The sequence below is a fragment of the Arvicanthis niloticus genome, chromosome 3, assembly GCF_011762505.2.
Source record: "Arvicanthis niloticus isolate mArvNil1 chromosome 3, mArvNil1.pat.X, whole genome shotgun sequence".
Taxonomy (NCBI): Eukaryota; Metazoa; Chordata; class Mammalia; order Rodentia; family Muridae; genus Arvicanthis; species Arvicanthis niloticus.
In genome coordinates this window covers 85,151,428-85,166,554 of record NC_047660.1, presented here as the reverse complement: position 1 = coordinate 85,166,554, position 15,127 = coordinate 85,151,428, and the positions used below count along the sequence as shown (strand labels likewise).

Genomic DNA, 15,127 nt, shown 5'->3' with positions numbered 1-15,127 from the left:
CAACAGGTTATTACCTACTAATGTCATTGTTTATTTGAATGCTTAATCATTTCAGATTATGACATCAGTGAGACAAAGTTACACAAGACTCATTCCCCTTAAAATTAAAAGACAAAAAATACCCCAAATTAAATGACTTTCTAAGACAACAAAACGAATGTATTATGAATAACAAAGCTATATATGTTATGACTAAAGAAGAAAAATGCTGCAAATAGGAAAGGGAGAGGTAGTTGGGACTTGACTCAAGATGGCGGCCTCTCGGAGGAGCCTGAGAGACCCAAAGAGGCTTCGAGCAGAGACTTGTGGGCGGATGAGCCTGAAGAGCGTGCAAAATCTGCAGAAAAACAAGAAAAAGATAGGAAGAAGATGCTTTTAGAATGTGGTTTTATAAAATTGGAGGGGAAAAAAAGATGGTGCAAAGGAGCAGCATGCACAACTCAGAGCAGTGGGACTAGAGAAGCAGGCTACTGCTGCTGCTCTCCCTGCTCGCCCTGATAGGGGAGGCAAGCCTGTGGCCAGGAGGTGTGCAGCAGCCTGGAGATCATTCAGGTACTGCCCCCAAATGCACTGCCAAACCGCATGATCACCATGACTGTAAGCAACATGGTATCTGAGATGAAGAACAGTTCATTTTTTGACTGCTCAAAAGAAACTCCGTGGTCTGTGCTGCTGCTGGAGGCCATATTAGTACCTGTGGTTCGTGCCGCTGCCACAGGCCTGCAGCCACAGACCATGCTGACGTTCATGATGTCCATGCTAACTACAGAAACCAAGTTGATGCCCACAGTCTGTGCTGCCACTGGAGTTTTATGATGTTGAGGTTCACGATCTACAATGCATCCAGAAGCCATGTTGACGTCCCTGGTCCATGATGCCACTAGAGGCTTTGTGGATGTCCGTGGTGTATGTTGGTGCTGGCTCTTATGGTCAAGGAAGCTTCTTTCGCAGTGGTAGAGATGACTGCAGACTCTTAACTGAGAATGAGAGACATTGGGGCTTCTGTGACACCCTCCCTCTCAAAAGAAAAAAGACGGTCCAGACAGGAAGGCCTTAAAAGGGAGACCTTAAAAATTGTGATGAAGATGCTGATGTAGCCTTTCACAGTTGATGGCTCCTGGCATGGGAATGGGGGTGAGCCTCAGTTTTCTTTAAAGAGTTGGCCACTGGGAGTTTGATCATGGTCCACTGAGTATATGGGCAACCCACGTTGGACTTGGTGGGATGCAGGGTAGGAGGGTGGACCTGGAAGGAATGGGAATTAAGTGTGATGGGGACACATTGTATGAAATTCACATAATAAAAAATTATGTTGGGGGGGGGAAACAAATATGGAAGGGGAAAAAGGAAACTGCACCTTGCAATGTGAACTAGAATGAATTAGAAGCATCGTGACCAGTGTATATGGTCACATATTTCCCATATAAATGAAACGGCTAAGTAAATATATAGACACACTCATCTGTGGGCGGGTATGTACGTAAGCATCCCAGCATATGATACAGAAGCAATGACATCCTCGTAGCAATGTGTATACCTGGACCCACACCCTAATATCTACATACCATCACTACTTACAGTACTAAGCAAGCATTGCTTAGTAAATGAGTTGATTCCAAGGCTGGTATGTGGAATGTCCATGATGAGACTGGAACACTGTAGGCTAGAAAGTGCATCAGACAAGTGTGGGGTGACATGTGTAAAAGACACTGGGTTAAGTGTGATGGGCTCTTACTGATGTCGTAATCAGAAATGATTAAACATCCCAGTCAATTGCACTAGTAGATAATAACCTGTTGAGTCACCTGTCAATGAGCCCATCTGTGGAAAGAGAAAGCCCTTAAAGTAGAAAGCCAGTGAATGCAATGATCGTAATAGCCGTGATGAAGTGAAAGACAACTGACAAAAGAACGAGACATTTTGAAATTAGAAAAGATATTACTTGTCAACCATCATAATTCATCAGGCAGAATTTATCGACTGATGGTAGAAACTGGTGTGTAAGGTGGAAAGAATTTAGATACTCAGTGTAACTAGAGGAGAAATAATATTTGGCAGATTTCTGGATGACCAAGAATATTGCTATTATTGATACAAGTTCAGATTGTATATTCCCTGATTTAAAAAAAAAATCCACTAATAAAAACACACACCACTTCCACAATAATCCTATAAAATCTGCTTCACTTAAATCTGGTAATGATCAATATGAGAAGCCCCAAATTGAGGAACATTCTCCTATGCTGTCCAAAATTGTCAACAGTTTCACAGAAGACATGGGGAGACTGAGAAATTGTTACTAACTAGCTGAATCAGTCTAATAATTGAATGTAACACGTGGTTTTGAATTTTTTTTCTAAAATAAGTGCAAACAGGGTCACAAGGTAATTGTCCGGCCACTTTAGCAGTTGGAAGGGAAAGTTGTCAAAAATTAAAAAACGAAGGCTGAGGAGAGAGCTCAGTTGGTAAAGTTGCTGCGTAAGCATAAGGACCTGAGTTCTCATCCCGGTCACCCACATAAAAAGCAGGGCACAGTGATATGCCTGGGCAGATGCAAGACATTCTCGGGAGCTTGCTGACTTGTTTATCCAGCCAATCAGTGAGCTCCATGTCCACTGAGATGCCATCTCTCAAAGATTAGGCTGTTAAGCAATTGAGGGACACAACTGATGTCAACCTCTGGCCTCCACCTTCATGCACATACATGAACTCCGGCTCACACACGCACCCATACAACATACACACACAGATAAGACATGGAACCTCTATGTTACCCAGCTTTATCACTTTTGGGTGATTCCTGAAGGATCCAAGTACAATATGGCAAGGCCTGCACACTTGTGTTTTTGTTCAGCTACTTAGAATACTCAAGATAAGGAACGGAATCATCCTAGATGTCCATCATCAACAGATGTACATATATATTGTGATGGCTAACCTTGATATAAACTGATGTCTCATAGAATCTCTTAGGAAACAAGCCTCTAGGTGAGAGCTTTTCCACAGGGGATGCACTGAAGAGAAAGCTCCATCATGAATATGGGGTGGCAAGATCCAGAAAGTGGGGGTGCTGTACTGGACAGAGAGGAGAAAGCAAGCGAGCACCTGCATCCATCTCTCTCTGCTTCTTGGCTACAGATGCAATGTGACTAACTCCCTCACTCTCCCACTGCCACAGCTAGAGCAGCCCTTCCTCACGCTCCTCTGCCTGACAGACTACACTTTCACACTGAGCCAAAATAGACACTTCCTTCTTTACACTGCCTTTGTCAGTCACTGTGCTACAAGCAACATGAAAATTATTTAATATGTGCTTGGTGCTTGTTCATATGCAAATATATGTGTGTGTGGTGTATATGTATATATACATATATAATGAATTTTTATTTAGCTATGAAAAAGAATACATTTTTAGGACTTTTTTTTTTTCAAGAAAGTAGAAAGCACTAGAGATCATTCTGTCAAATGAAATAAGCTAAGCTTACAAAGACAGATGTCAAATTTTGTTTTAATATGTGGAATGTAAGAGCAGGGAAGTACATATGTAAACTATTAGAGATATGGAAACGTGGGGATAAATAATAATAGAGGAAAATAGAGGGGATGGGTCTAACTAAAGTATGTTGTATCAATGTGTTCACATGTATAAAAATGTCAAAATGAGGCCCAGCAAGATGGCTCAGCAGATAAAGACTCTTGCTGCCAAGCCTGACAAACTGAGCTGGATTCCTGGAATATTATCCACACAATAGAAAGAAATAACTGACTCCTGAAGGTTGTCCTTTGACCTCCACATGCATACAACAGCACATGCATGACTATATACACACACGCACGCACACACACACATGCGCACACGATGTAAAGAAGAAGAAATGTCATTAATGAGACCCCTTTGTACAACATTTTTGTTTGCTTTAATTCTTTAGATTTATTAATTATATGTATATGAGTGTTTGCCTGCATATATATATATGTATATACATATATATATATATATATATATATATATATATATATATATGCACCACATATGTGCCTGGTACTCAGGGAGACCAGAAGAGGACTAGATCCCTTGGAATTGGCATTAAGGATGACCATAAGCAGCCATGTGGATTCTGGGAACCAAACCTGGGTCTTCTGAGAGAATAGCAAATATCTTACTACTTATCCCTCTTCCAAGACCCCCAGTTGTTTATACTTTGAGACAGGATCTCAATGGAAACCCTGGCTGGCCTAGAACTCAATCTGTAGCTCAGACGAGCATCCAAATTTGCAGCAATTCTCCTGTCTCAACTTCTCAAGTGCTGAGACTACAGGTATGCACCACTATGCCAGGTTTTATGTGTTATCAAACCCGGGGTTTTCTGTAGTCTAGGCAACCAAACTACACTCTCAGTGACCTTTTTTTTTTTTTTTTTTAATACAAAAAAGTCATCAAGTCTGATTAAAGACTATATATTAAATAATCGTGTCTAAACTAGCTATATAATTTGTAGGGCCTGGGGTAAAAATGTGAGGACCTTCTTCCAAAAATATTAAGAGTTTCAAAGTTTTAACAACAGAACATTAAGTCAGACATGGATTCCTTCTGAGAGCCAAGACATGTATGACTGTGCAGGTCACATGACCATGATTGTTATGGTGTTGACTTCCTGGTTGTAACCCATGGACAGAAGCTACACAAGAGAATGGTTTCATTCCATGGAGATATTTGATGTAGTATTTGGGGATTTAGAGAGAACATATCTGAAACTTATTTTCAAATGCTGTAGATAAAAGTGATCCGTATGAGGTGAATGAGGATGAACACAGCAATGGTGACTGTGTCAACTTCTGGGATCCTAGAACAGGAAGAAAAGGGAGTTCTTCTTGTTATTCTACAGCTTTCTATATATCTGGAATCACAGAAAATGGTTTTTGGATTTGGGGTTTTTTTTTAATATTTATTTATTTTGTATATATGAGTACACTGTTGCTGTCTTCAGACACCAGAAGAGGGCATCAGATCCCATTACATATGGTTATGAGCCACCTGTGGTTGCTGGAAATTGAACCCAAGACCTCTGGAAGAACATTCAGAGCCCTTAACCACTAAACCATCTCTCCAGCTCCAGAAAGACTTGTTTGTTTGTTTGTTTGTTTGTTTGTTTGTTTTTTAAAGATACAAGAAAAATTATTCATTTGGCTGATTGTGACTATGGCATGTTGGCTATGGGTGTTAAGGGTCAGTAGATCTTTTACATGCATGTGAAGCAAATGCTACAAAGGTTGCTGGTTCTGCACACTCATCAGTAGTTTGGAAGTAGAGGGTCACTTATCTTGTCTGTTTTTGTGTGAGTCTGTAATGTTCCATAATACAAATGTTTTAAGACATTCTTAGTTCCACCTGGCTGTCATTTAGTAGGTTCCTTTTCAGTCCTTGGAGTTATGTGCATATTTTATGTTGCATACACAATTTAAATCTGTGGTTCCGATTTTGATGTTGCCAGTCTTCATAATTGGCTCTTCAAAGCCAGATTAGTTCATCAGCCAGTGTCCCAAATCATCCTTTCGCTGTTGCAACTGTAGCTCTCTCATGTGGCTTGTACACACAGTGTTTTCCCCTCTGTACAATCTCCGCTTAGGAAAGATTACCAGGTATAAAATCTTCTGATCATAGACATGATCTTCTTTATGAAGCATTTTGCCAAATTGCTTTCCAGAAAGTAGTACCAATTCACACCGTATGGGACCAGGAGTTAGCACTGATTTTTCAACTGGAGCTTGGGTTTGCTTTGTGCATCCTCCTTTTTTCTCTTTTGTGCACTGTTCTATCTCTCCACCTCTGCTGCGGGACTGATGCACTTCCAAATCTGCACCAGCTCTTTGAGTAATAAAGATATTACACTGGGCACTCTGCTTGCCTCCCACATTTATCCTGAAAACTCACCTCCAGTGTAAGGACAATGCAGGGAAAATCCAGAATGTCCTTCTATATGCCACCTCTCACAGGCCAAAAGCAGCTTCTTAACCTGGTGAGGTAATCATTTGTTTAGAAACCATTGCATTTATCTAGAACATAAAATATTATAAAACAATCTCTTGAGATAATTTTCCAGAGACAAAAAAAAAAAAAAAAAAAAAAAAAAAAAAAAAAAAAAAAAAAAGACTAGAAACTCAGGCTAATTCTTTTTTTGTTGTTGTTGTTTTTATTTCTTTGTTTTGGGTTTTTTTTTTTTTTTTTTTTTTTTTTTTTTTTTTTTTTTTTTTTTTTTTGTTTGGTTGGTTTTTTTGTTGTTGCTGCTGTTTTTGTTTTTCAAGACAGGGTTTCTCTGTATAGCCCTAGCTGTCCTGAAACTCACTCTGTAGACCAAGCTGGCCTCAAACTCAGAAATCTGCCTGCCTCTGCCTCCCAAGTGCAGGGATTAAAGGCGTGCGCCACCACTGCCTGGCACGGGCTATGTCTTTATCACTGAAATCATCAGCTTTTTAAATGGCTAGACCTATCTTCCCACTGCTTTGTTTCAGTTAAGTCAGAAAGCTTCATTCATGACTAGAAAAAAAAATGTCATTATGGTAGCCTAATGAGGTTAATCCATAGAGGAAAATGACCTGTCTTCTATTTCTATGGGGGGAAAATTTGGCTGTGCTTCCCTGGGGTGGATGGATGTCTAAATCATCCAAACTGCAACAGACACACAGAGTGCAGACATAGTCTCTGGCAGGCATCCACGTGAGTCTCAATAAGTGGTGAGCATTGACTAAATATGGTATGTATGTCTAAGCCAAAGAACTTGATGGCTGTCCCCACCCCGGCACATAGGTCTCCACTCCAGAACCCCTCCTCATCCTCACTTTTTATCTTCATAATGCTTAGTAGATTAGCATGTATCCATGTGTGGCAAGTGAGTCCTGGTGGAAGAAGCAGAGCTTCTGTCTGTTGAAGCATTTGATGGCAAATGGCAGCCTTCTCAAGACCAGTAATTCCTATACTCTCTGCTCTATCCCAAACAGCAGTAAGACTTTCTGGAGACTACTCACCTTCTGCCACATGGAATGCAATGTTGCTTTTGCTTAGTCAGATGGATGCCATGTTAGGAGTTGCTTGAGTGCCAGTGAGGAGGCTAGGCACCACTCAGTGCTAGGAACTCTTTCACTGGCTTGGCTGCTCAAGGCACAGGGTCTCTTTGCCATGAGGAGCACAAAGCCAGTGTTCATACTCGTGAGAAAGAGTTCATTCATACTGGAAGTGTTTTTGTAAAGCACATGGAAGCAGCTCCTACATGATACTACCCAGTATGTGAAACCCTTGTCCCTCTGAGACAATCTACTTTTCTCACAATCCACATGGAATTCAACCATCCAGGGTCAGCAGGTATAGTCACCTGTTTTCCTGGGTACAGCCACATGTGTATGAGTATACATGTACATATTCTCTCAGGCTGCTGTTGAGCTACAACTTAGAGATGAATGGGAAGAATGCATAGCCTGATATTGTATTGCATACATGTATTGCCTGACCCCTTGAGATGATGTGTCCACCTTGGCTCCAAATGTCCTCCGATAGAAGTTCTACTTCTGAACTTTCATCTAGGCAACTCTACTTTCACATCTCTGTTACCGGGGAAAGACGTTTGCTGTTTTCTGACTTCTGACTTTAAACCAACACACTCAAAGACAGTCCTGTATCCAAACTTGTGGAGGAACTTCCATTGATAGGAAGACTGTGCATTCATCAAGCAAAGATCTGCACCAGCAAACCTATCCTTCTTTGAAGGTAGCACAGAGGGGGCAAATAATATAAAGAGACACTTTAGTTGGCTGTCACATGTAGTATTATATATCATCTGTTGAAGGAAGGGTTTTGACACCTTGGAGGACCTTTAAGGCCTGGTGAAAAGAGATTTAACCTCTGGACTCCCTCCCCTCAGCCTTCTTGATACCAGCAGAGTGGCTCTAGCTGCCCTCACTTGGAAATAGATATGAAGAGGCAAAGCTGGACTGCAAGAGAGGCAAAAAGCCCAGAACTTGAAGAAGTACTAACCTGAGATGTGAGTATCTCTGTAGCTCCTGCAAGCTCTGAGGAGTCGAACTATGTGAAGAAAGGTTCTACATATTCTAGATATGTGATATCTATAAGTAAATAGTGAAAGGAATCTAGACAATCACTAGCCATCTTGGACATGCAAGTCTACAGTAAGACACTGGTTCAAGCTCACTGGGATGGCTGAAAGTCAGATAAGGACAAATGCTGGTGTGAGTGTGGAGAATGGGGGAACCCTGGTACACTGCCCGTGAGAGTGTTAAGTAGTACAGCCACCTTGGAGGACAAACTAGAAGTTTCTCAAATAAGTACCCATGTAGTGGTGATGTGAATCAGCAATTCCACTCCAAACTATCTACCAAGGATAGATTTTGTTCACCCAAAAAAAGCTTTGCACACAAACATTCATAGAAACATTGTTCACTATAACCCATAGTAGAAAGAACTCAAATATCTAACAACTAATGAATGAACAAACAAGATCTGGTATGTCCATACAAAGGATTATTATTCAGCCATGAAATATTAAAACTTGTTGCTATGAGAGATGCTGGGGCCAATCTTGCAAACAAGCTCCTGGGTGACATTTCTTCTCACGTCTCCTGTTCTGGAGAGTCTCGTGGGCTAGAAACTATCTTTGAGGCTCCTTTGTAGATAAAGTTTCGTGTGTGACTTAGTATTCACCAAACTGACTCAATTCTTCAAGATTTATAAAATGAAGAGAACACAAAGTCCCTAGCTACACAGCAGCACATACTGTCCAGAAAGCCTATGGACTCTTCTAGGCAGCTGATGTGGCTTCTGAGTGCCTTGGGGACCTAGGTGTGGAGCAGTGGGTGGCCACAGCAATGGTATTTGGCTAAAAAGCTATGTGTTGCTTGAGCAAGTTTCCTGGCTGTGTAGCAGCCGAGGTTCATTCCCTGGCTTCCCTGGAGATCTTGGAAGCAAACAATATGATTTTAAAATCTGCTTTCTGATTAGACTAACTAGTATGGATCCTGTTGCCTGCTCATAAAAAGTCTATCCAAGCAGGTGGGGAGCCCAGGGCGTGAAGAGTTCCTGGAGATGAAAATACCTCAAAAATATTATCCTCTTAAAGCATGCTCTCTGAATCCAAGCCAAGTAAATTCATAGGCATCTTGCTGAGACTGTGAGAAAGAAATACCAAAAGTTTCCGGAGGAGACAGGATGGTAAATGAAATTAATTATATGCTTCCTGCTATCACAAATTTATATTGTATAAGAGGTCAATGATTTTTGTCTCTGTTTTACTATATTGAAGATTTACTGTATGGAAGATTTTTTTTAATGTATAAATAAGCAAGTGCCTTATAGGTTCATTTATAGTCTCAATCTTCACCCCAATTTTTCTTAAAAGCTTCTCAACAAGGGGGTTTCAAGAGAATAAGCATGAGAAGTGGGAACAGATTCCAAGCTATGTGTTACTAAGATAGCATGCCCAGCAGTTTAACTGCACATAGTACAATGGTTGCACAGTTGTCTGGAACCACAGTGAAAGGAAATCTGGAGATGAAAGAGTTCTTCCAGCCATGGCATTTGCAACTCTAGAAATATACATTATAAGTTTTTCATTGAAATGTTCCACCATCCAGGATGTCTCTCTTATATAGCTCCTAGATTCCCATGCACAGCCTATCATCCAAGCTCTTTTAAGAGCTGAGGACAGGGATCTAGGGACTGGGGTACCTTACTTAGCCCTAGGGTGATCTCATACAATATGAATGATTTCTTCAGAAATTAGGCAAATGAGAAAATGCCCTAGCCATCCACCACCACTCCACAAGCAAATTCCACACGAAAAATTAAAAAAGAAAGAAAGAAAGAAAGAAAGAAAGAAAGAAAGAAAGAAAGACCGGATCCATGGGGAGAAGCCCACAGTTCTGTCTACCTCACAGTCTCCAGAGGCAAAGCAGGTTACCAGCATTGATTCATGGCCATGGAAGCCTTCCCAGGAACTCCCTTTTACTGTACTGGGTTTTTATGCGAATAGCCAAGAAGAAAGAATGGAGCAGATGGCTAGTTCATTGTTACATAGGGCTGAGTGAGTAGCTGTCCATCTGGGGACTTCCCTGAGCATCCTTGCTGGTACTATATGCTACATACAACATACATACAGCCCCAATGAAAGGCACTTCGGGTTTTCTGGACTCAAGGCAAGAATATGCCAGCATAGCTAGAGCTCATTCTCAGCTGCTATGGTCATTGATGACTTACAGGGCAGCAGGCCTTCTTCCCAGCTCTCCTCTGCCTCTTATCTGATCAGCAGCTTCACATTTTAGGTTTCTGCCCAGGACAACCCAAATTTGTATGTCTTTTGTTCACTACCAAATCAGTTGCTCCTAAAGTTGTGTCTGTTGAATGGTAGTTACCAGGGAACACCTGTTAACTAAGAAAACCAAGAAACTGAAAGTGTGAAAAATACAACAGAGCAGAGTGGATTCTCACCAGTGTGGTTTGTTAACACATTTATTGGTTGCTTTGTGTCATTGGGAGCAAAATAACTAGACAAAACAACTTATGGGAACAAATATTTACTTATTCTGGCTCACAATTTTGTCACCTGATGGCTGGGTGAGACATGGCAGAATTTACAGGATGGAGAATGTGGAAGGCACCCACATCACCTACATCATAGCCAATCAGACACCAGCCAACCAGGCACCAGCCTGTAATATGCAAAGGGCCAGATCTCAGGCCCTATTGTACTAACTAGGTTCCATCAGTAAACTCCAAAGCTTCCCAAAATGGTGTCACCAATGCATAAAACTTGAGATTGTGGGGAATATTTCAAATTCAAGCTGTGACACCACTTAAGGGAAATTGCGGCGGGTTTAGGCCTTTTATTCTGCATTTCATCTTGCTGACCACAGGCATGCTTATGCCATCTTTGAAGCTAAAGTGGTTCAGGCCATTGCAGTAATCAGAGCTCAGGGTGTTGAGCCAAAGTGGTTCCTTTTGATTTCTTTCAAAGCCTTCATGGCAGCCTTGCTTACCCCTTCTTCTCAATTGATTGTGGAGGACCATGGCTTCAGGACATTAAGAAATATGCTTAGTGTCTCAGTTCCTGAAAACTGCACAGCTAGTTTGGACTCTAAAAGTAGTGCTGAGCCATTCATGTCCCAGCAGCGAATAACTCTAGAGTGCTCCCTGGAATGTCACCCAGGCTCTGGTGGTAGCAGTCCCTCATTGGGTGCTTTCCTGGAAGCCTGCATAGGTTTTGACAACAGGCCTGTAAGAAATGAACTGTGCAGCTAGTTTACAGACCCAGACAGAGCCAGTAACTCAGGCCTATAGGTCTGGCCCTGGCCCTGAACTACCAACACTGGGTCACTTTGGGATAGACCACTGGCCTCCCCTGGTCCCAGCAATTTCATTTCCAGAAGAGAGAGGATGGCAGCTGAAGTCTGCTGACAGCTCCAGAGTGCTGGGAGAATTAACTAATAAGTGATTGGGAAGCACTCAGCAATGTAAAGTGCTATATAAATGCTTAATAGTAACAACCACCCTGTCAGGAGTCCAGGGCTGCTTCTGAGCTCTGTGGTCCCTGTGTAATGATACTGAACCCTATAAAGTGCTTTACAAATAGTGAATAATTCATTCTCAGGGTACCCCAGGGAAGTGAGAAAGTACTTCTCTTACTTCAGAGGAGTTCAGATCCAATATTTCTTGGGGATATTCAGCTAGGAGGCCTTACTAAGCCAAGTTTGGATCCCTGTGGCCTCTGGGTTAGGCCAGACCGGGCCCAGCTGCTTCAAGCTAGGAGGGCCAAACTCAACCCTGCAAGCGAGCTGATGCTCCCTGGGGCTCTGGCCAGGCCCTTGAAGCTAATGGTTGTGGCTTGGAAGAATGAAAAGCATGAGAGATGAATGAGTATAGTCTGGAAACAGAACAGGCGCACTGGCCTCCTGATGGCCAGATATATAGTCTCTAGGCAAGATGGGAACACCTAGGGCCTTGCAGTAGATAGCAGTCAAGGTGAAGACTCAGAAGAATAAGGTGGCCAGAGGGAGAATACAAAGACTTTAGCCACCTCATTCAAGGTCAGGGGTCGGGGGCTTCCTCCGTATTAGACACAGGCCCACCATGTCCCTGGCCTAATGTACAGACTAACCTTGGTTATAGTGACAGACCTAGGAGCAATAGGAAAGGTTCATCCTCCCAGTGCCAGGGAAGAAACTCAGGCTACAAAGAGACTGCCAAACAGTAGCCAGATCCCATGGTCTGAGATCAACGGTGGCTTGGACAGAAAAGCTGAATAAAGGCATCCTAGATCCTGATCTGAGGGCCTGAGGAACTTGAGGCTCCAGGTCTCTTTGGTCAGAAAGGCCAAGAACCCGGCTTGGATTCTTTTTTCCTGAAACTTGGAGTCAAGAAACCCATCCACCACCATCCGCAGAGGTAGAAAACCACTTGTAGCTGCAGGGTCAATGTGACTGAAATCTTCCTACCATCTATGTTGCTGAAGATGCAACAAGGGATCTTAGGCAAGAAGACATTAAGAGTCTCTGAGGCAGTGCCCTGAGCTAACTGAAATATTAATAACTGTTTCCTTGCCAGCCCCCTGCAGCAGCACATGGACTTGGAGAACTTCTCAGCCTCCCCCTCAACAATAACACAAGGACAACCACCGCTGTCACATGGTCACCCCTGCAGAAGGCAGATGCACTGACACGCTGTGAGTAGCCCTGGTTCTAGGGCAACACTCATATCTCTCTTCCCAGGTCCAGCATCTGTCATATCTACTGGCCAACAATCCTAAGACCTCAGGCCCACCCATGGCCTGTTAACCATCTTCTAACAGGTGGTATTTGTATTGTTGTCCTTCCATATGGGGCAGGACTGGAAAGCAGCTAGGGGGATGGGGCACAGGCTCAGCCTCACATGCAGGACCTCACTTTTTCTCACAGATATGAGGAAGCAAGTGGAGGAGTGAGCTTCTAGCCCCAGAGCTGCTCAGCTGGCCAGACACTATTCAAACCAAGGCTGCTTCTGCTCTGCCTTGCATCTGCCAGGGCTGACAAGCAAAAAAAGAACAGGCCAGCCAGAAGTGAGCTCAACAGAAGGTGAACTGCCTCACCTAGAGTGGAAGGCAAGATGAAAACTGAGCTCTGTAGGCCCTTCCTCTTTTCCATCAGGAGCAAGAAATGGCAGAATTATCATTTGTTTTGTTTTGTTTTGTTTTGTATTTATACATCAAACGAAATTCAAAGTCAGGTAAGGTTGCACAATACCTGTAATCCCAGCCTTCCTGAGTTCAGGGCCAGTCTGGAATACGTAGCAAGTTCTTGTCTCAAAAGCATAAACAAGACAAAAAAGTTAGAAAAGTGTTTAGCCTGTCCAAGAATGTTGACGGCATTGACTGTATATTCAGCGAGTGCTATGTATGTGTCCAGGCTGGAGTGGATCCCAGGCTGGCTTCCAGAAGAGCATGGTGATCAAACAAACAGACCCTGCAGCAGACAGAGAAAGAATAACATGGAAAAACTAGATCAGAAGAGAGCACTCCAGCCAGGGACGTGGGTAGGCTAACTGCAGATCTTCACCTTTCCCTCCATGCCTCCCAGTCTGATCCCCAAGTCTCACCTCCCATCTCTATAGCAGACCACCTGCTGCAGCCTCCCCTTCCTCTCCACCCTTGCCTCCAGCAGATCACACAGATCTTCTGCAACCTTCCTCCCCACTCATCCTTTTATCCCAGCCCCCAGCTGCAGCAGGCTTTCTCTGGGAACCTGCTAGGCAAGCCTGCCAAAGAAGCAAGTAGGACAGCAAAGCAGGTAGGTGAGCTTCAGATCTTCACTCTCTCCCCTCCCCTCCACATCTAATCCCCTAGTCTCATCCCTAGCTCTGTAACAGACTACCTGTTGTGTGGCCTTTCCTTACTCTCTGGCCCCATCCCCAGGGAACTAAACAGATTCTGGTGGACTACTCTATTTTCTCCCTCCTGTGGACCCTCTCAGCCCCAACACCACCCCTAGCTTATCCCCATTCCTAGGCATTAGCTCCCAACACCTAAGAACACATTTTATCAGAATTTCCAGTGCCCATACTGTCAGAATCCCAGAAGAATTTCCTTCAGACACAACTCTCTCCTTAGAACCATTGAGGGCAACAGAAACCAAGGCACATAATACCCACCCAACAAAGACAAGACCAGATTACAACCTTCTCAAACCCAAATGTTTAGATACCATTATAAAAACACAATCAATAATAGACAGGACAACAGATCACCACTAGAGGCCAGCAACCCTACCAGAAGTAGGCACTAAGTATTGCAACATAGATGAAGCACAAGACAAAGATCTTAAAACAGCCTTAATGAATATGAAAGAGGTCCTTAAAGAGGAAGTGAATACATATCTTAAAGAAATTTATAAAAACTCAAACAATGGAAAGAAATTAATAAAACAGTTCAAGACTTGAAAATGAAAATAAAATCAATAAGAAAAAATCTAAACAAAGAAATATGGGAAAGAAAAATTTAGGAACTCAAACAGGAACCTCAGAGGCAAGCCTCACCAACAGAATACAAGAGATGGAAGAGAGAGGCTCAGGCACTGATGACATAATAGAAAAAAATGGATAGTTTGGTCAAAAAAAAATGTTAAATCTAAAAAATCCTGACACAAAGCATCCAGAAAATCTGAGGCGCCATGAAAAGACCAAATCTGAAAATAAAAGGAATAGTGGAAAGAGAAAAATCTCAGTTTAAAGGCTCAGAAAATTTTTCAACAACATCATAGAAGAAAATTTTCTTAACATAAAGAAGGTGGTACCTATCAAGCTACTTGCAGCACACAGAACACCAACTAGACTGGACAAGAAAAGAAATTCCCATAGGCACATAATAATCAAAACACTAAATGTACATAACAAAGAATATTTAAAGCTGCAAAGGAAAAGGTCAAGTAATATAGAAAGGAGACCTATTAGAACAATACCTGACTTCTCAATGAAGACTCTAAAAGCCAGAAGGGCCTGGACAGATATGCTTGACTCTGAGAAACCATAGATGCCAGCCCAGATTACTATACCCAGCAAAACTTTCAATCACCATAGATGGAGAAAACAAGACATTCC

At 42.5% G+C, this 15,127-nt stretch overlaps 1 long non-coding RNA gene across 1 annotated transcript; it reads right to left on the bottom strand.

Moving 5' to 3' along the window:
• Nucleotides 1-213: 213 nt before the first annotated feature.
• Nucleotides 214-13,568, bottom strand: LOC143441605 (uncharacterized). The gene is made up of 3 exons (XR_013109168.1): nucleotides 13,279-13,568; nucleotides 5,933-6,014; nucleotides 214-337 (listed from the first exon to the last, which is right to left on the bottom strand). It is a non-coding gene; the product is annotated as an uncharacterized LOC143441605 (long non-coding RNA).
• Nucleotides 13,569-15,127: the final 1,559 nt, after the last annotated feature.